Source organism: Neovison vison, chromosome 9 (genome assembly GCF_020171115.1).
Source record: "Neovison vison isolate M4711 chromosome 9, ASM_NN_V1, whole genome shotgun sequence".
NCBI classification, from domain to species: Eukaryota; Metazoa; Chordata; class Mammalia; order Carnivora; family Mustelidae; genus Neogale; species Neogale vison.
This window is the reverse complement of record NC_058099.1, coordinates 58,044,945-58,062,664: the sequence shown is the minus strand read 5'-3', so window position 1 is coordinate 58,062,664 and position 17,720 is coordinate 58,044,945. Positions and strand designations below refer to the sequence as shown.

The 17,720-nt window shown below is 34.4% G+C and overlaps 1 protein-coding gene and 1 pseudogene across 35 annotated transcripts in view; both read right to left on the bottom strand.

Annotated features, from left to right (window-relative positions):
- Positions 1-17,720, bottom strand: part of PTPRD (protein tyrosine phosphatase receptor type D) — a 2,250,073-nt gene that overhangs the window by 1,967,404 nt on the left and 264,949 nt on the right. For all 35 annotated transcript variants that reach the window (XM_044265686.1, XM_044265656.1, XM_044265663.1 and 32 more), the window contains exon 2: positions 7,107-7,161. The gene's annotated coding sequence lies outside the window, so the exon portion shown is untranslated. The remainder of the gene's footprint in view (positions 1-7,106; positions 7,162-17,720) is intronic.
- LOC122917828 lies at positions 1,847-2,000 on the bottom strand (annotated as a pseudogene).

Sequence of the window (17,720 nt, the reverse complement as noted above, 5' to 3'; positions counted from 1 at the left end):
AAGCAGTGGTGAAAGCTGTCCAGGGGCCCCATGAAGATCTTGCCTGTCAACACTACTGTCTTGCTGTTGTTCCCTAGAAACATGCTCCAGTAACAGGGTATTTTACCTTTGCCCTTGTAGCCGGATGTCAATTACCAAGTGGTTTGGCCACCTCTTCTGAGTACCACTCACATAAAGGTGTGCCTCAATTAATCTGGACTTTATTGCTTCATTTCTCCTTGCCTGGAAAAACGGTGTGATTAATCTAACACTAGGATGGAGTATTTTATATCCTTATTGGCTTATGAAGAAACATTATCCTTCATGCTATTGGCATGTGACATTCCTGCAGGAACCTGTGTTAAATATTATTGGCAAAGGCAAATCTCTGTCTCTGAACATGAATTTGCACCAAAACAAAACACAAAACACCGTGTAATCAGCTCTTGTATCTGGGCACTTGAATGAGCCTTTCTACCTTCTCATCATTTGAACTACTGCAATTAAATACAAGATATTTATATTTTCTGTTACTACAAAAAATATCCCTCTTTATACCAAATGTTACAGAAATCATGTCAAAGTTGACCCAGGTCTGCCTCATTTTCATCTTTAGCATATAAAAAATGAAATACTGGATTTCTAACCAGAACAGTTTATATGGTGAGAAAATATGGTCAATACACACACACAAAATAGTATGTTTTGGAGGGCAAGGTGCTAAAGATGAGTACTATACACAAAAATAAGTGTAAACTAAAGATTGGAGAAAATCTGGAATTTGTTCATTACAGTTAACAAAAACTATGAAAAGAGGTTCTAATATGCCAATATACCTATACATTGAGTCAAATTTTAAAACCCTCCTCATCCTATGAATAAAATGTTTTCAAACTTTCTTTTTCTTTCCTTTTTTTTTTTTTTTAAACAAAACTTATCTAGTATTACTTCTCTTTTTCCAGGAACCTGGAACTTCTTTGAATTACTCACACAAATACTTTTATTTCAATGTTCCTTTGCTTTCCAATAGTCTCACTTTGCATGCCTCAATTTGGTTAAAGTGTCACTTTTTTTTTTTTTTTTTTTTTAGATTTTATTTATTTGACAGAGAGAAATCACAAGTAGGCAGAGAGGCAGGCAGAGAGAGAGAGAGGGGAGAAAGCAGGTTCCCTGCGGAGCAGAGAGCCCGACGCGGGGCTCGATCCCAGAACCCTAGGATCATGACCCGAGCCGAAGGCAGAGGCCTTAATCCACTGAGCCACCCAGGTGCCCCTAAAGTGTCACTTAAAATTTTTGAGCTTATTATTGTTTAGATCCCTCTTCCTAGCAAACTAACTTTCTCAAAAGTATATATAAAAAACTGCACAAAAATATAAACAGTTAAGCTCAAATAAACAAATGCAACCCTCAGCATAAGGTTAGTGGGGCATTATCCACTCTGTGTATGTCCATAACTAAAATTAGTATTGGTGATGTTCACTGGATATAATAGAATTCTAGCCAACATTAAGCCAAAAATAAGTGAAAGTCAAGGCTGAATCCCAGAGTGTGGATGGAAGGAGATTAGTAAATGGTCAGAAAAATGAAACAAAAAGCAAAAGTGTTTTTACTTTTTTATGCCTTTTGGTTTTATGTGCTTTTTGATTTTTATAATTTTTGTACATGCTTTTTGATTTCATATGGCTCCCAGAGTCCTTATTGGAGGGGGAAAAACAAGGAGAATCAAGCATGGAAAGTTTGCATGGACCAGTAAGTAGAACATACAGCTTAGCCTATGTTCCCCCTGCTAGAATTCAGTCACAAGCAAGAATTTAACAGAAGAACTGGGGTCCTTGGCCACGGGTGCACCCACAGTTAAGAAAAAATAGATCCTGGCAATCTTTATATGTGTTCTAGATGATGAATGAGTAAACAAAATCACAATGAAGAAAACAATAAAAGAAATAAAACAAAATTTTAATTAGCAATAATCGTGCCTCGGATAAACCTCATTGGCTACTATACTGCCACTGCGCAAAGCTAAAACAAACAATAAAAGAGAGTGTTGTTTTCATTAGCAGCTGGCCAAAACAGAGTTCGCAGATAACGATAGCACAGTTGTTGATAAGAGCAGTATTTGAAATAAGACACTAAGCATCATGGGAGGGGAGTCCAATCCCAACAATGAAATCAAGGAAGTAGCATTAGAAGGAGAAAGACAACTATCATATGATCTCCCTGATATGAGGAAGTGGTGATGCAACATGGGGGCTTAAGTGGGTAGGAGAAGAATCCATGAAACAAGATGGGATAGGGAGGGAGACAAACCATAAGTGACTCTTAATCTCATGAAACAAACTGTGGGTTGCTGGGGGGAGGGGGGGTTGGGAGAAGGGGGGTAGGGTTATGGACATTGGGGAGGGTATGTGCTTTTGGGTAAATTGGAAGGGGAGGTGAACCATGAGAGACTATGGACTCTGAAAAACAATCTGAGGGGTTTGAAGTGGCGGGGGGGTGGGAGGTTGGGGGTACCAGGTGGTGGGTATTATAGAGGGCACAGCTTGCATGGAGCACTGGGTGTGGTGAAAAAATAATGAATACTGTTTTTCTGAAAATAAATAAATTGGAAAAAAAAATAAAAAATAAAAAAGATTTTTCTTTCTTTTGGAGAAAAAAAAAAAAAGAAGGAGACTGAAAAGAACAGTTGGTGCTTTGGAATCTCCTTCTCTATGGAAGCCATCCTGTAGAGACACAGAGATGAGATATTTCCAGATTTGCAACGAAGAAATAACAAACTGCTTGGGAGATTCTGAGTAGCAAGGATCTATATTTAAGAACAGTTAGGAAGCCATTTGATAAAGCAGACTAGGTAAATTGGCTTCAAAGTGTGACACTGGCAAAAATAGGCATATCGTGAAATTTGCTAGAATATAGAACTCCTTTTAATAAACGATATTTTCTTTTCGATTTTATAGTTTCAAAACTTAGTGGTCCAAATTTGGTTTATTAAATGTGGGCATGTGTAGGGCAGAAGTATTATATTAAAATTATTTAAGTCGATTTAATAAATGTCAATTTGTAAAACATAATTTCCTCCACAATATCAGATTATATGTGTAGGCATTTCACTATAAGTTCCAAATAAAATTTAATGACAAGATCTTGAAAAATTTAGGGTTAGAAATAGAAATAGATATATGAATTTATACGTTTATAGATATAGATAAATTACCAAAGCAGTAGTCTTACTTTTCTTAATGTCACATTCTAAGTAGATTTAGACTTGTGCCAAAGAATAATATCTATCAACTTACTATGCATTTGAGTAGGAAATTTATGTGGAAAATATGAGGCAGAGTTGAAATGAATATGCACTAAGCAAACTAATAACATTTTAACATATAGAATTTGTGCTCTTGCAAACTTAAATATAAAAAAAAGTCTTCATATATGGATTCATAATTTATTTCTTTTCCATTATAATTTAGGAAGTTCAAGAAACCAAAAATTTCAAATGTAATTAATATCATACTAAGCAAACTTTAATAATACTCAAAACAAAAGCTTACTTTTGCTTATGTGTTAGAAACTTTACATGCATTAACTTATTTAATACTTAGAATAACTCTATGAAGTACACGCTTTTAAAGTGGAAGAAAATGAAGCACAGAAATGTCTGAAAACCTCTCCAAGGTGATACAAATAATAAATGGTGACATCCATTATTTTACACATACTAATTTTCCCCAGAATCTGTAGCCTTTATCTCTGTGCCAAACAACCTCCCATAATATAATGATATTTTTTATGTTAAAAAATGTTTTTGACAATCCTTTTTTTCTTTAAAATTTACATAGTTCTATAGAATTTATTAATGTATCCTCTTGGGAAACAAAACAAATGCTTTCCTTCATTTATTTGCATCAGATAATAAAATCCATGAAGTAAATTTCATCTCTATCTTATGAAGCTCACTCTATTTTCTTTAAACCCAAAGACCAATCTGGAATGTATATAAAAAAGAAACTGTAAATGGAATGCCACTAGGTCTTGCTAGCATTACCATAGTTATAATCCGGAAACAATGCCAAGAATACCACATTTCTTGCCAGTTCTCAGCACCATTGGCTACTCAACTGAGACAGTTGAGTCTCTGCACAAACTCACTTTTTTGGCTAATGAATGACATTCAAGCAAACAAAGGGTTGATTCTTGAGACAGCTGCCTCAATTCTAATTCTAGATTTCTAGCCATACCAATGCAATCTTTAACTGATCTGCTAGACTACTTTCACAAATAGACAAAGAAACAGACAAAAGGACTGCCAGTTACAAGCCAATAATGCACATATTCACTCAACAGATAATTTTCCTGTGTGTCAGACACAGCGCTCTGGATATTCTGTGCTCATACAAACCCTCACAAGGCTGACCTATACTGACTTTCTTATGTCTCTAGAGGAAGGTGGAGTACTATGTTCCTTTCTCACCCAAAACTCCTTTAAGTCATCTTTTCGTTACAAATACCCAGCTAAACAAAATGTCAAACCATATATAGATACATAGATATGTAGATATTTATTTTACTTGAATAGTCCCTACATCAAAGTGTGTTTTCTTAGAAGTATAGAAATGTTAATATGTATCAGTTTGGCAAAAATATCTTTACTGGCAAAGGCATTGTCTTTGAGAGAGTTAGCCCATATTTGGATAAGATAAAAATATATGTGTTCTCTCTAAGAAAGTCGAAGAGAGAGACAATATAAAGGGGATACATTCAGCAGAAATATTGATTATAGGCAAATTAATACAAATTCAAAGAAGCACACTCTTAAAGAGGACCCAGGGTCAACAGTGTCATATGAGAAAGAATAAAATGTCTGAAAAAAGTTTCATGGGTGTGAAATCAACTGAGCAAAAAGAAAACAAATTGTTCAGAGGGCAACTGCCTTTACTTGAGAGATCATAGTTAGGAAGCAGCAGGCTATTGGGACGGTACTGTTCAGTTTCATTTAGGGATGCATATGATTCCTGGAAGAAGAAAGGTTCTAAAATTAGGTCAGTGGTGTAGGTTTAAAGTGGAATCCTCATTAAGAGCAGGAGTTGTCCTGTGTTGTTTATTCAGTGCAAGGGCAGAGAGCTTTCAGGACTGTTTCCTCTCAGTTCCTGTGTTAAAACCAAGCAGTTGACCTTCAAGAAGCTAAAGGATTCGAAATTTGCATAGAGGTTTTTTCATTGTTGTTGCTTTTGTTATCCCTGAAAAATGCTTTAGGATAACATTTTGTTTATACTACTCAGGAGATAGACAAGTATCCCTTATTTTTCCCCTTCCTTCATCTGAAGTACAAATTTTAGGTAAACAGGAATCTATTTACTGATTGCTGTAAACAATCAGTACAATTTACTGATTGAAAATTTTAGGTAAACAGGGATCCTCAAAGCACAGGGAAACATTTTCACTGAGAAAGACTCCTCTAGGAAGAGTTAGGGTTCCAGGATCATCATGATGATGATAATGACGATAATAATGATAATAATAATAAAGAAATCGAAAAAAAAAAAAACCTCTCATGACATCTATATTCTCCCTTACATGATGGGAATTTTCAAGGTAGATATGTAGATTGAAAAGGGACCTATTTATTCATTCAACAAATATCAAGAAAAAGGGCAATTGGGAGGAAAATGAATATTGAATCTGCGGATTTTTGTTTCTTTGAGGGAAAACTGCCTGAAGATATGGTATAATCAGTAACACTTCCCCTTCAAAGTTACTATAGAAATCTGAATGATTATAGCTACCAGGGAAGGGCGATGTCTTATTATCTTTAACAGTTGAACAGTAAGTATGGATATTCACCCTCATATTTTCACACCCCCTATTTGGTCTGCTCACTTCTAATTTTTCACCCATGTAGTCTATCCATCATAAGGCTCTCACAATTTTTCCCCAAGATAGACCTCTGATTATACAAACAAACAAAAATAATAACAAGTCCAATACCTTCAATGACTACTTATGGCATATATAGTAAAATATATTTTTAAAAGCCAGGCTTCAAAGACTTCCACCAATGAATCTCAGTCCTAACGTCTCTGTCTTCCTTATCATTTTCTATGATTTTAGCTTATACCCTATTGCCAAATGTCACTACTTATTTGCACCTCCGTGCTTCTCATATTCTTCTCTTGGAGGAAAATGATTTTATCCAACTCCACATGTCTACACCCCATCCAGCTCAAAATCCATGTGCTTTGGTCAGCAATTCTTTCATATCCCAACAGCTAAAGTAAACCTTCCCTCTTTGAAACCCACATTCCACTGTATCTTGACAAGTTATCAATCTCCACCAGTAGTGTCATTATATATGTGTTGCCAGTATTTTCCTACTCATTCACAAATATCGTTATATATAATGTCTTTATAGCAGCAAGCTTTCAAAGCATTGCTAGGTGGGAGTCTGTAGTAAGAGCATCTCAATCTTTCTGCAGTGTCAACCCCAGCTGTTCTTGCACTATTTAATTTTCTGTGAGCACCCTGAACTATGCAGTATATTATACAACTGGTTATATCATACTAGCTTGGGATTATGTACTATTTGTATTGATCAGTGCCTTTATTTGTTTTCTGCTTAAATACAGAATTGTATAGTGCAAGAGTGGGCATCTTTAAAGTCAGAGAGATTAAGATTTGAAATTAGCTATGACATTGAACAGCTCTATGTACTTGAGCAAACTATCAACTGCATTAGAGCCTTAGTTTATTTCTAAAATAGGGATAAAACCATCTCTATTACAATATATTTGTGAAGATTCAATTGGAAGTTTTATATTAAGCACTTTGGGCATGGAAAGTCTTAGGATGAATTCCAGTTTTTTCTTTTGCTATACCATCTCACGAGCTACACTGTCTCTTCTTTAAAAAGAACATCAATACCTCACTTTTTAAGTATCTTCTGAAGGTGTGACAGAGTTGACACAGGTGGCATGTAACTAATGCCACTGACCAGGTGTGGTCTAAACAAGGAGAGAAACAGTTTTACTCAGAGTTTTCAACATTGTGTCTAAAATGAGAAATCATTCTGCAATGGTTAGAATCCAGGTCAAACAGTCTGAGATCTGATTCTAGATCTACAAGACATTACTTACTAGCAGTGTCACTTTGAGACAGGTCCTTTACTTCTTTGATTCTCCATTTCTTCACCTGCAAAAATGAGGACATTGGACTAGATCTGTGATTTCTGATTTCATTAACATTTCACAATTTATTGGTTTATTTATTCTATGAATAAAATTTTATGAAAGTGACTAAACTGGAAGCATTAAATACAGACCTACACTGGATGATACAAAGAAGAAATTTAGGACTTCCACCTTTCAGTCCCTTCCTGTAGACTAGACTATGTCTGGCTTAAATCTAGTTAAGGATTTACAGAGGGTGAATAAAGAATTTTGATAGGTAATCAGCCAACTCAGGCCTACTCAGAATGTATGTATAAAATTACACACTTTATCCATTCATCCACTGAGTAACAATTTAAGTTGTTTCCCTATTTTTGCTTGTCAATAATACAGATATTTCTTCAAGATACTGATTGCAAATACTCTGGATATATATCCAGAAGTTGGATTGCTGGATCATAAAGTAGTTCATTTTTTTGAGGAACTTCCATAATGTCTTCTATAATTGCTGTGCCAATTTACATTCCCAAATGTCTGTTTACCGATGAATGGATAAAGAAAATATGATTACACACACATGCGTGTGGATGTGCGCAAGCACACACAAACAGACACGCACAGGAATATTAGCCTTAAAAAAGGAGGAAATCTTTCTATTTGTGACAACATGATGAATCTGATGACAATAGCTCAGTGAAATAAGCTAGATACAGAAAGACGAGTACTGCATAGAGTAAAAAATTCATAGAGATGGTGAATAGAAGGGTCATTATCAGGGTGTGGAATATGGGAGATGCTGGTCCAGGGATACACAGTTTTCATTATGCAATCTGAATAACGTTTGGAGATCTAATATACAACAACGTGACTGTAGATAACAATAGTGTATTATAAACTTGCAATTAGGGGTGCCTGGGTGGCTCAGTTATTAAGCGTCTGCCTTCAGTTTAGGTCATGATCCTAGCATCCAGGGATTGAGCCCCATCCAATTCCCTGCTCTACAGGAAGCCTGCTTCTCCCTCTCCTGCCTCCCCTGCTTGTATTCCCTCTCTCTCTGTCAAATAAATAAATAAAATATTTGAAAAAAATAAACTTGAAATTAGCTGAAAGGGTAGATCTTAACACACATTCTCAACACACACACATGCACATGCTAACTATATGAGGTGAGGGCAGTTACCCAGCTTGATTGTGGTGAATATTTCAGAATACACATATATCAAATAATCAAGCTCTATAATTTAAATATATACAATTTTTAATTGTTAAAAATTAAGTCAGATGACTTTTTAGTATTGGGGTGGAGAGAGGAAGAAATGCCAAACTTTAAACTACACTTTATATCCAATGAATATTTCCTAAAGATTATTTGATGTTACAAAAGTTATTTTACCATGCATGTCTAATTAGCTGTAAATTCCAAAGTGAAAATTTCACAATTCTAATGTTTAAATAAATAAATAAATAAATAGCAAGAATTGCCTTATAACGGCTAACACTTGACTGATCAGATAATTGATGTTTTGTGTTTTAAAGACTATCCTGGGTACAAAACTCATGTGAATAAACTGTCTCTACACTTTCTCAATATCACTTAGAGTGTTTCAGGTTGACCACAATATCATAGAACAATGTGCAAAAATTGTGCCAGAAATCCTGCAAGAAATTAAACATGTGCTTTGGAGTCAGAAAGATGGTTTTAATATTTTAACATCATAGTTCTGGCAAATGTACTTAAGGTCTCCAAGCTGCAGCTTATCTGTAAAATGCAAATCAAAATATTGATCCTCCTTGTTTTTGTCTATGTGTTTTTTGATTATTAAGTAATATTCAGTTCAAGAAAGCACTAGTTCATATGATGTGCCAATGAATATAAGTTCCTTTTTATTTCTCCTTTTAATAATTTCACATATATAGTGAACATTGCTTGGCACAGAGTGTAAAGCAATGTCAGCAACTCAACTTTTTAATGGTTTCTTTCACAGTGGTTTCTAACTTTCTAACCTTTTGAAGCTGTTAAAATAAAGTCAAATAATGATACTGCTGTGGCATAAGTGTATGCTAGGATCAATAAATTGTGGTTGTTGGAATAAATTGCAATTAAAGGGGTAGTACTTGATTGCTTGACAGTAGGTAGTCTTTCTGACCCAAATAAACTCAAGTATTAGTCTGATTTACAAGCTAATTAGTATGGACTTCACATGCATTTCATTGGGAGACAATCAGATCATATTGACTTCTGTTCACATCATGAGTATGCCCTTGAAATTGTTTTCTGTCACTTATAGGTGACAAGTCCTCTTTATTTATTTACTTTGTTTATTCAAGAATATAGCCATCATTTATTTTTTAAAGATTTTTTTTATTCATTTGACAGAGATCACAGGTAGGCAGAGAGGCAGGCCGGGAGAGAGGAAAGGAAGCAGGCTCCCTGCTGAGCAGAGAGCCGATGCAGGGCTCGATCCCAGGACCCTGGGATCATGACCTGAGCTGAAGGCAGAGGCTTTAATCCACTGAGCCACCCAGGCACCCCTATAGTCATCATTTTTAATGAAGTAGAATATACAAGAAATTTACGATGTTTGCAAATAAACACTCAAACATCTAAAAACATCAGTTTTGCCACTGACCTTTTTTTCCTCCCTATTTCTATGCATTTAAAATAAAAATATGCATGCAATCAGACTTGACAAAGGCATCGACATTGTAAGAAGGATGATTATTACTGAATCCTTGAAGCAATAGAAAAATACATATAAGCATCACTTTATGAGCTAGAAGACCACAGGATAGGTATTTCAAGACAATAATATAAGCATTAACTTATAGGCTAAAAAACCATAAGATAGGTATTTCAAGACAAAATATTTGAATAATACATAAAAAGAGACAAATTTGGGTGCCTGGGTGCCTCAGTTGGTTAAGCAGCTGCCTTCGGCTCACGTCATGATCCTGGAATCCCAGGATCTAGTCCCATATCTGGCTCCCTGCTCCACGGGGAGTCTGCTTCTCCCTCTGACTCCCCACTCTCGTGCCTTCTCTCTCATTCTCTTTCTCTCCCAAATAAATAAAGAAAATATTTTTTAAAAAAAGAGAGACAAATTTTGTCCCCAAATAAAGACACATGCTTATCCAAAGTATAATTTTGTTTATTCTTAATTTTCTATTCACTGCAGTATTTTTATTTTTTATTTTTTTAAAGATTATATTTATTTATTTGTCAGAGAGAGAGAGAGAGTACACACAAGCAGGCTGAGTGGCAGGCAGAAGCAGAGAGAGAAGCAGGCTCCCCACAGAGCAAGGAGTCCGATGCGGGACTCGATCCCAGGACCCCGGGATCACGACCCGAGCCGAAGGCAGTGGCTCAACCAAATGAGCCACCCAGGCGTCTCCTCACTGCAGTATTTTTATATGATAAATTCTGACATATCCCTGTATAATTATCTAGTGAATATGGGACATTCATAGACTAAATCAAGGTAATTTAAGCAATCCTTTGTGTTGTGAATTGCATTAAGTTATACCATGTGTTTTCCTCTACTATGCATTTCCTGCTATACTACTGCATTTCCTGCTATAGATTAGATACATTTTTGTTAAAAGAAAAAATGACAAAAATGCAATTCCTCAAAAGGCACAAAGATATATATGATATGACTGTTTTAAAATTAAGTATCTTTTCCATTTAAATAACAAAAGTAAGAAACACAAGAAAAAAATCCCTGGTGCCATGTTTCCCGCTGCCCCTTATTTATGTTAGATATTTATGTTAGGTTACTATGTTACACCCAGTAAAACTCATGTCATATTTATTATATTTCTGTTATTTAATTTTCTGTTTCTTAGCCTTATTTTCCTTTCCCAACCTCTCTTCTAAAGAAAGCTTTGCAAAGGCTAAAGAAAAAAGACTAATCTATTTGTACACTGATGAATTTTAATCACCTACCAGAGTTTCTGTCTCATAAGTGTTCAGTAACTATTTTTTGCATAAGGAAACTCATCACAAATATTAGTATAATATAATATAATATATAATATACTAAAATATAATATAGTAAATACACTATACTATATAAATAATATATAATATATAATTATATATGATTTTATATTTATATTTATATTTATATATGTTTATTTAATTTATATTTATAGTTAATATATAATTGTGACTTATAATTATACTATATTACATTATATATACTATATATACTATTTATATATAGAATATTATATTACATATTATAAATTATACATACTATATTATATATAGAATATCTACATATTTATATATAGATATATAGAATATCTTAAATATCTTTTATGTCTGACAACATAAAATTGTGTTAAATTTACTTATTTAAAAATTTTTTTCCATGTTTTAAAAAATATTTTATTTATTTATTTAAGAGGGAGACAAACAGAGAGAGCATGAATAGAGGCAAGGGCAAGAGAGAAGCAGACTCCCTGCTGAGCAAGGAGCCCGAGATGGGGCTTGATCCCAGGACACTTGGATCATGACCTGAGCCAAAGGCAGATGCTTAACAGACTAGTCCACACCGGCGCCCCATTTTTTCCATTTTTAAATTTAAATACAATTAATTAACATATAATGTATTATTGGAAACTATATTACATTTAAGGAAATATACACAAACTACAATATTAAACTTTAGGATCAATGACAGCATTTTAAAGAACAAAATAGTATTATCCTAAGATCAAAATGCTGAAATAAATGTTTCAATATAAAAATTAGAAGCAGTTCATGAACAAAATTATGAAAATATAAATTAGAAACAAAATCCATTCTCTAGCTCTCAGTTAACATCATCAAAAACAAGAACTTGTGCTTCTTGAATGTAAAATATGTCTATTGAGCTTGTTCTCCCCAGGATTTAAGACAATACCTGACTCATTATGAGGACTAAATTTGTGTTTTAAATGCATTAATGAATCAATCAATTGCCTGATTCAGAATGTCTAAAAATAGCAAAACAGTGAATAAAATATGTGGAAAACAAAATAAAGACTGGAAAAATATAAAAATGTGTGATAGAGTAATTTAGCTAATATGCCATGAACTACATACGCTGTAGTTTTACAAGATTCGATATTATTCTAAGATGCAAGTGATATTAGAATTCCAGAAAAATAAAATACATCTGAGTAGGTAGGTTTCAAAACAAACTCCATTATCCTTTCCCATTTTAAGTTCAGTGTCATTAGAGTTGGAGAAATCCATCTGAGAGCATCTTTTCCCCTTGTCTGTAGACTGACTGCTGAGGAGGAGGGTGGCAGCATCCTGCTTTCCTGAGCTTGGGTTACATTCACTGAAGTCAACAGCAGAAAAGGAGGCACAGATGTGGATCTGAAATGGAGAGGCACTGGAATTCCATAGAATCATGTTCCTGCATAGGCCTTAGAGCAACTGCTCAACTCTGACTGATCTTGAGTCTGTCCATCTGTCTTCTTTGATTATTAATTTGTTTGAAATCTTGTACTGGCATGTGCTGCAGAGCTGTGATGTCATTAAGATAAAGCAAATGTTTAAAGATTTTTAACCGCCCTGTGGCAAATTCCTAGGCCATGGGGAAAAGATAATTCTCTCTCTCCTCACTATAGCTCCTATCCACTCTATCAGTCTCTGATAATTTTTACTCTCAGGAGCCACATACATACCACTATCACCCAGTTAATTTCTGCTCTTCTTCTTTGTTCTTGCCTATCTCCAGGCTCCACTGCCTTTCCTTAGGGCTAGTCCAGACCAATGCTGCTTTTCATGAGTACCCTTTGTTTTTCCTCTAGGCATGGTTTTTGTTTGTTTGTTTGTTTGTTTTTTGTTTTCACTTTTTATGAGGCAATATTAAGATCTAAACTTCTGGGGCACCTGGTGTCTCAGTCAATTAAGCATCTGACTCTTGGTTTCAGCTCAGGTTATGATCTCTGTGTTGTGAGATCCAGACTCGTGTTGGGCTCCGTGAGCGCTGAGTCTGCTTGAGAAACACTCCCTCTTCCTCTGCCCTTCCCCCCTCCGTACATTCTCTAAAACAAAGTAAGTAAAATTTAAAAAAAAAAAAAAGGATTTGAGATTCTAACTGTAAATGATCTAAAATCACCGATCATATATGCCTATAACCCACTTTCTTAACTTGAATATTTTTACCTAGTTTGAAAGAGTACCATTTATTTAGGTAAAATGGATGTCAGAAGATAGTGTTTGGGGTTATAAAATAGAACTCTAATGACTTAAAAAAGGATGAAAAATACATACTACAATTGATAAACACTGTCCCATGTATGGCACTCATTACCTCTGAGTCAAAATCCTTTCACTGCCACTGAGTCCTTCTTAATAATATACCCTGATCACTTATATCATGTGGGATATAACTTGTTCTCCTTGTATTAAAAACGTACCTTTAGCATATACCATCAAAAAAAAAGTACTTTATCTCTTTCATTTACATATCATATGTGGTACATTAATTCCTTATTTTGAAAATCTTGTTATTTCTAATAATAAGAGTGAAATGACAACACAAACATAAAAAAGAATAAATATACATATGTATATATCTACATAAATGTGTGAACACACACCCACATATTCATGCAGTCACATACACATAATTTCCAGCTCTAATTCCAGTCCCCAAGGATAAATCATCCCAGTTAATGTTGTGGTCTATATCTCCATCAATTATTTCTGAATAAACAAATTACTAAATAGGAATATGTGCAAACACATATACACACACATACATATACCTATCTGATGCATTGTAGATTTGTTTCCATATCCCTAAATATTTTTAGTGTCATCAGAATGAGTCCTTAATTGGAAGATTAATATATGATTGAATACGTAAAAAAGAGTAAATATGTTGTGATAGGGGATATATAGGAAAACTGTGTACTTTCCACTCAATTTTGCTATGAACCTAAAACTGCTCTAAAAAATAATGTCTACTAAAAAATTTTGTTTAAAAAAGATGTTTTCATTTAATAATATCTATTGAATTTAGGCTTAATTTTATAATAATCTTTTAGAAATTATAAGAACAAATAAACAAAAAAGAGTCATCTATGATAAGCAGAAATATTTCTCCCAAAGATGGACATGTAATTCCCAGAACCTGTGAATATATTACTTTATGTGGCAAAGAGGATTATAATTAAGGTTGTAGATGGAACTAAATTGCTAATCAGCTGACCTTGAGATGGTGGAGATTATCCTGGATCAATCAGGAGAGCCTAGTGTAATCGTAAGAGTTCTTATAAGTGAGAAAGAAAGGAAGGGGAGTAAGAATCTGAGTGATATAATCTGACAAAGACTGTTGGCCATTGTCACTGCAGACTTTGGAGATGGAAGTGAACATCTGGAATATGAGTAGCCTCCAGAAACTGGAAAAGACAAGGAAATGTATGTTCCCCTAGAGCTCCCAGAAAGAAATGCAGCCATGTGGTGAACATTTATGTATGAGGTTTTATCGACATATTTGTTCAATTTTGAAGAGTATGTATATACCTATGACTGAAATTGCTGGGTCATATGGCCAGTCTATATTTATCATTTAGAGAAACTGCCAAACTGTTTTCCAAAATGGATGCCCCATTTATATTCCTGTCAGCAATGTATGAGGATTCCAATTTTTCCACATCCTCAAGAATACTACTATTATCTGTCTTTCATTATAGCCATATTTTAGCAGGCCTGTAGTGGTATCTCATTGTCATTTTGATTCGCACTTCTGTAATGTCTAATGATGTGAGATCTTTTTATGTGCTTATTGTCCATTTGCATATTTTCTTTGGGAAAATATTCCATTCCTTCATTTGTTTCTAGTATCTTTTTAACATAGTTAATAAAATAATAAAATTTTTCTTTGAGGGGATTTTTAAAAAAATTAAATAGACATTATTTTTAGAGCAGTTTTAGGTTCACAGAAAAATTGAGTGGAAGGTAGAGATATTTCTGATATGCTCCTTACCACAACACAAGCATAACCTCCACCATTATCAACATACCTGACCAGAGATCACCAGAGGGGTACATTCATTACAACTGATGAAACTACACTGGCACATCATTATCACTCAAAATCTATGGTTTACATGAGGACTGACTCTTGGTTGTACATTGAATGAGTTTGAACAAATGTATAGTGATATATATCCATCATTATAATATCATACAGAGGAGTTTCATTGCCCTAACCATCTTTTGGTGCTTAGCTCATCCATCCTTTCCTCCCTGCAGATCCTGGAAAGCACTGATCTTTTTTATTGTCCACATAATTTTGTCTTTTCCAAATGTCATACAGTTACATCATCAAACAGTCTGTAGTTTTTTCAGACTGGTTTCTTTCACTTAGGAATAAGTGCTCAAAGTTCCTCCCTGTCTTTTCATGGCTTGATAGCTCAGTTATTTTTAGCACTAGACTACTCCATTGTCCAGGTGTACCATAGTTTATCCATTCACCTCCTGAAAGTTAGCTCAGTTATTTCCAAGTTCAAGAAATTATGAATAAAGCGCTATAAACACCCATGTATGGACTTTATATGGACATAAGATTTCAACTCCTTTAGATAGATACCAAGGGACAAGATTCCTGCATGATAGTATGGTAAGAGCATGTTAAGTTTTATAAGAAACTGCCAAAATGTCTTCCAAAGTGGATGTATCATTTTATATTCCCACCAGCAATGAATGAGAATTCCTGTGGCTCTACATCTTCATTAACATTTGGTATTATCAGTATTCTGGATTTTGGCCAATCTAATGAGTGTGTAGTGGTAACTCATTGTTTGGATTTGCATTTCCCTGGGGACATATGAAGTACAGCATCCTTTCATATGCTTATTTGCCATCTGTATATCTTCTTTGGTTAAGTGTCTATTAAGGATCTTGCCCATTTGTTAGTAGGGTTATTCCTTTTCTTACTGTTGAATTTCAGGAGTTCTTTATATGTTTTGAATAAGAGTCTGCAATGGACTAGATTTTTTTGTGTCCTTCCAAATTCATATGTTGAAATCTTAACCTCTAATGTGATGGCATTAGAAAGTAGAGCCTTTGGAAGGTGATTAGGTCCTGAGAATGAAGCAAGCCCTTCTGAATGCTATTTTTGTCCCTGGCTCCCTTGTTCTCTTTCTGACATGTGAGGATACAACCAGAAGTTGGCAGTCTGAAATCTAGAAAAGGGTCCTTATCACACACCATATCTTGATCTGAGACTTCCTAGCCTCCCGAACTCTGAGAAATAAATGTTTGTTATTTAAGCCACCTAGTCTGTGTTATCCTTTTAATCCAAACTAAGACCATCTTTTATCAGATGGATCTTTTACAAACACTTTCATCCAGTTTGTGGCTTTTTATTCTTTTCAGAGTATCTTTTGCAGGGCAGATTTTTTCCAATTTTAATGAAGTCCAGCTTATCATTTTTTTTTTCTCTTATAGAAAGGGATACTATTTAGCATGGTTGTTTCACTGATAGAGAACAAGACTGCATATATTTAAAAAGATGAAGAACTGGAGAAAAAAATAAAACATATAGGATGGGGTTTACATGTCACCAGAAGTCTACCCTGCTAAGACTAGAAAATTTTCAAGATCAAGTTGCTGCAAAGCAATTTAGCTTTCAGATGCTTTATCTTTCAAAAAATGAAAAGAGAAATATTAATGATACTTTTTTAAGGTAGATATATGGGTATAACTAGCTTGTGGGGGAGTACAAGTTAGCAAGCTATGGGGCAATACAGATTAAATAATAATTTATAAGTTAATAAGTACATCTATTACATTAAGTGGTCAGAATAGACTCCCCTCCACCTCTGTATTTTATCATAGGGAGATGAACCTTGAAAGTCTTACAGTTTGAAAATGTTTCAGCAATTAATCAGCAAGGAATTTCCTTTACAAATGCAGTCAAAGGAACTAAGAAGGAACATTCAGAACCAAGTCAATTTATCTTGGAAGTAGTCATTCTAAACAATTGTGTTATCAAAAATACTGCCTTTATTTTACATTATATTTATTTTACATGATATTCTCTGGGATGGCTCATTTAAACATGATTAAAATCAATGAATCATGTTTTAGCCTGGCTCACTGCCATGTCTATCATACAGTTGACAATAATTGATCTGTTTCTCTCAGTGCCCAATTACACTTTGATGGAGATTAAGAGTCATACACAAGACCTCTTTAAAGAAAAGGGAATGGATTTGTTCAAAGAGAACCTCTTATTCATCCCTAAGAAAGGATACTGTGTGGTAAGCCATGACTGATTACAGGGTACTAAATACGCATGTTGGATTTAATCATGGCCAGGACCCTTAGCTTTCAGATGTGCAGAGGCTTGGGTAAAAAGTCATTATTTATCCAAGAAATGTTACTGGGAAATCAGTAATTAGCATCTTTCAGATGTTTGAATCCTAACTTCTTTGTCAAGTAGAGGATTCTTAAAATTTGTTTCTATATTTGCAGAAGGAAAATGTGTCTCATATTTCCCTTTGTTTATTAATTTATTAAGATTTTGGGGAATGAAAATTTGAAGACATAGGAAAATGTGAATAGAC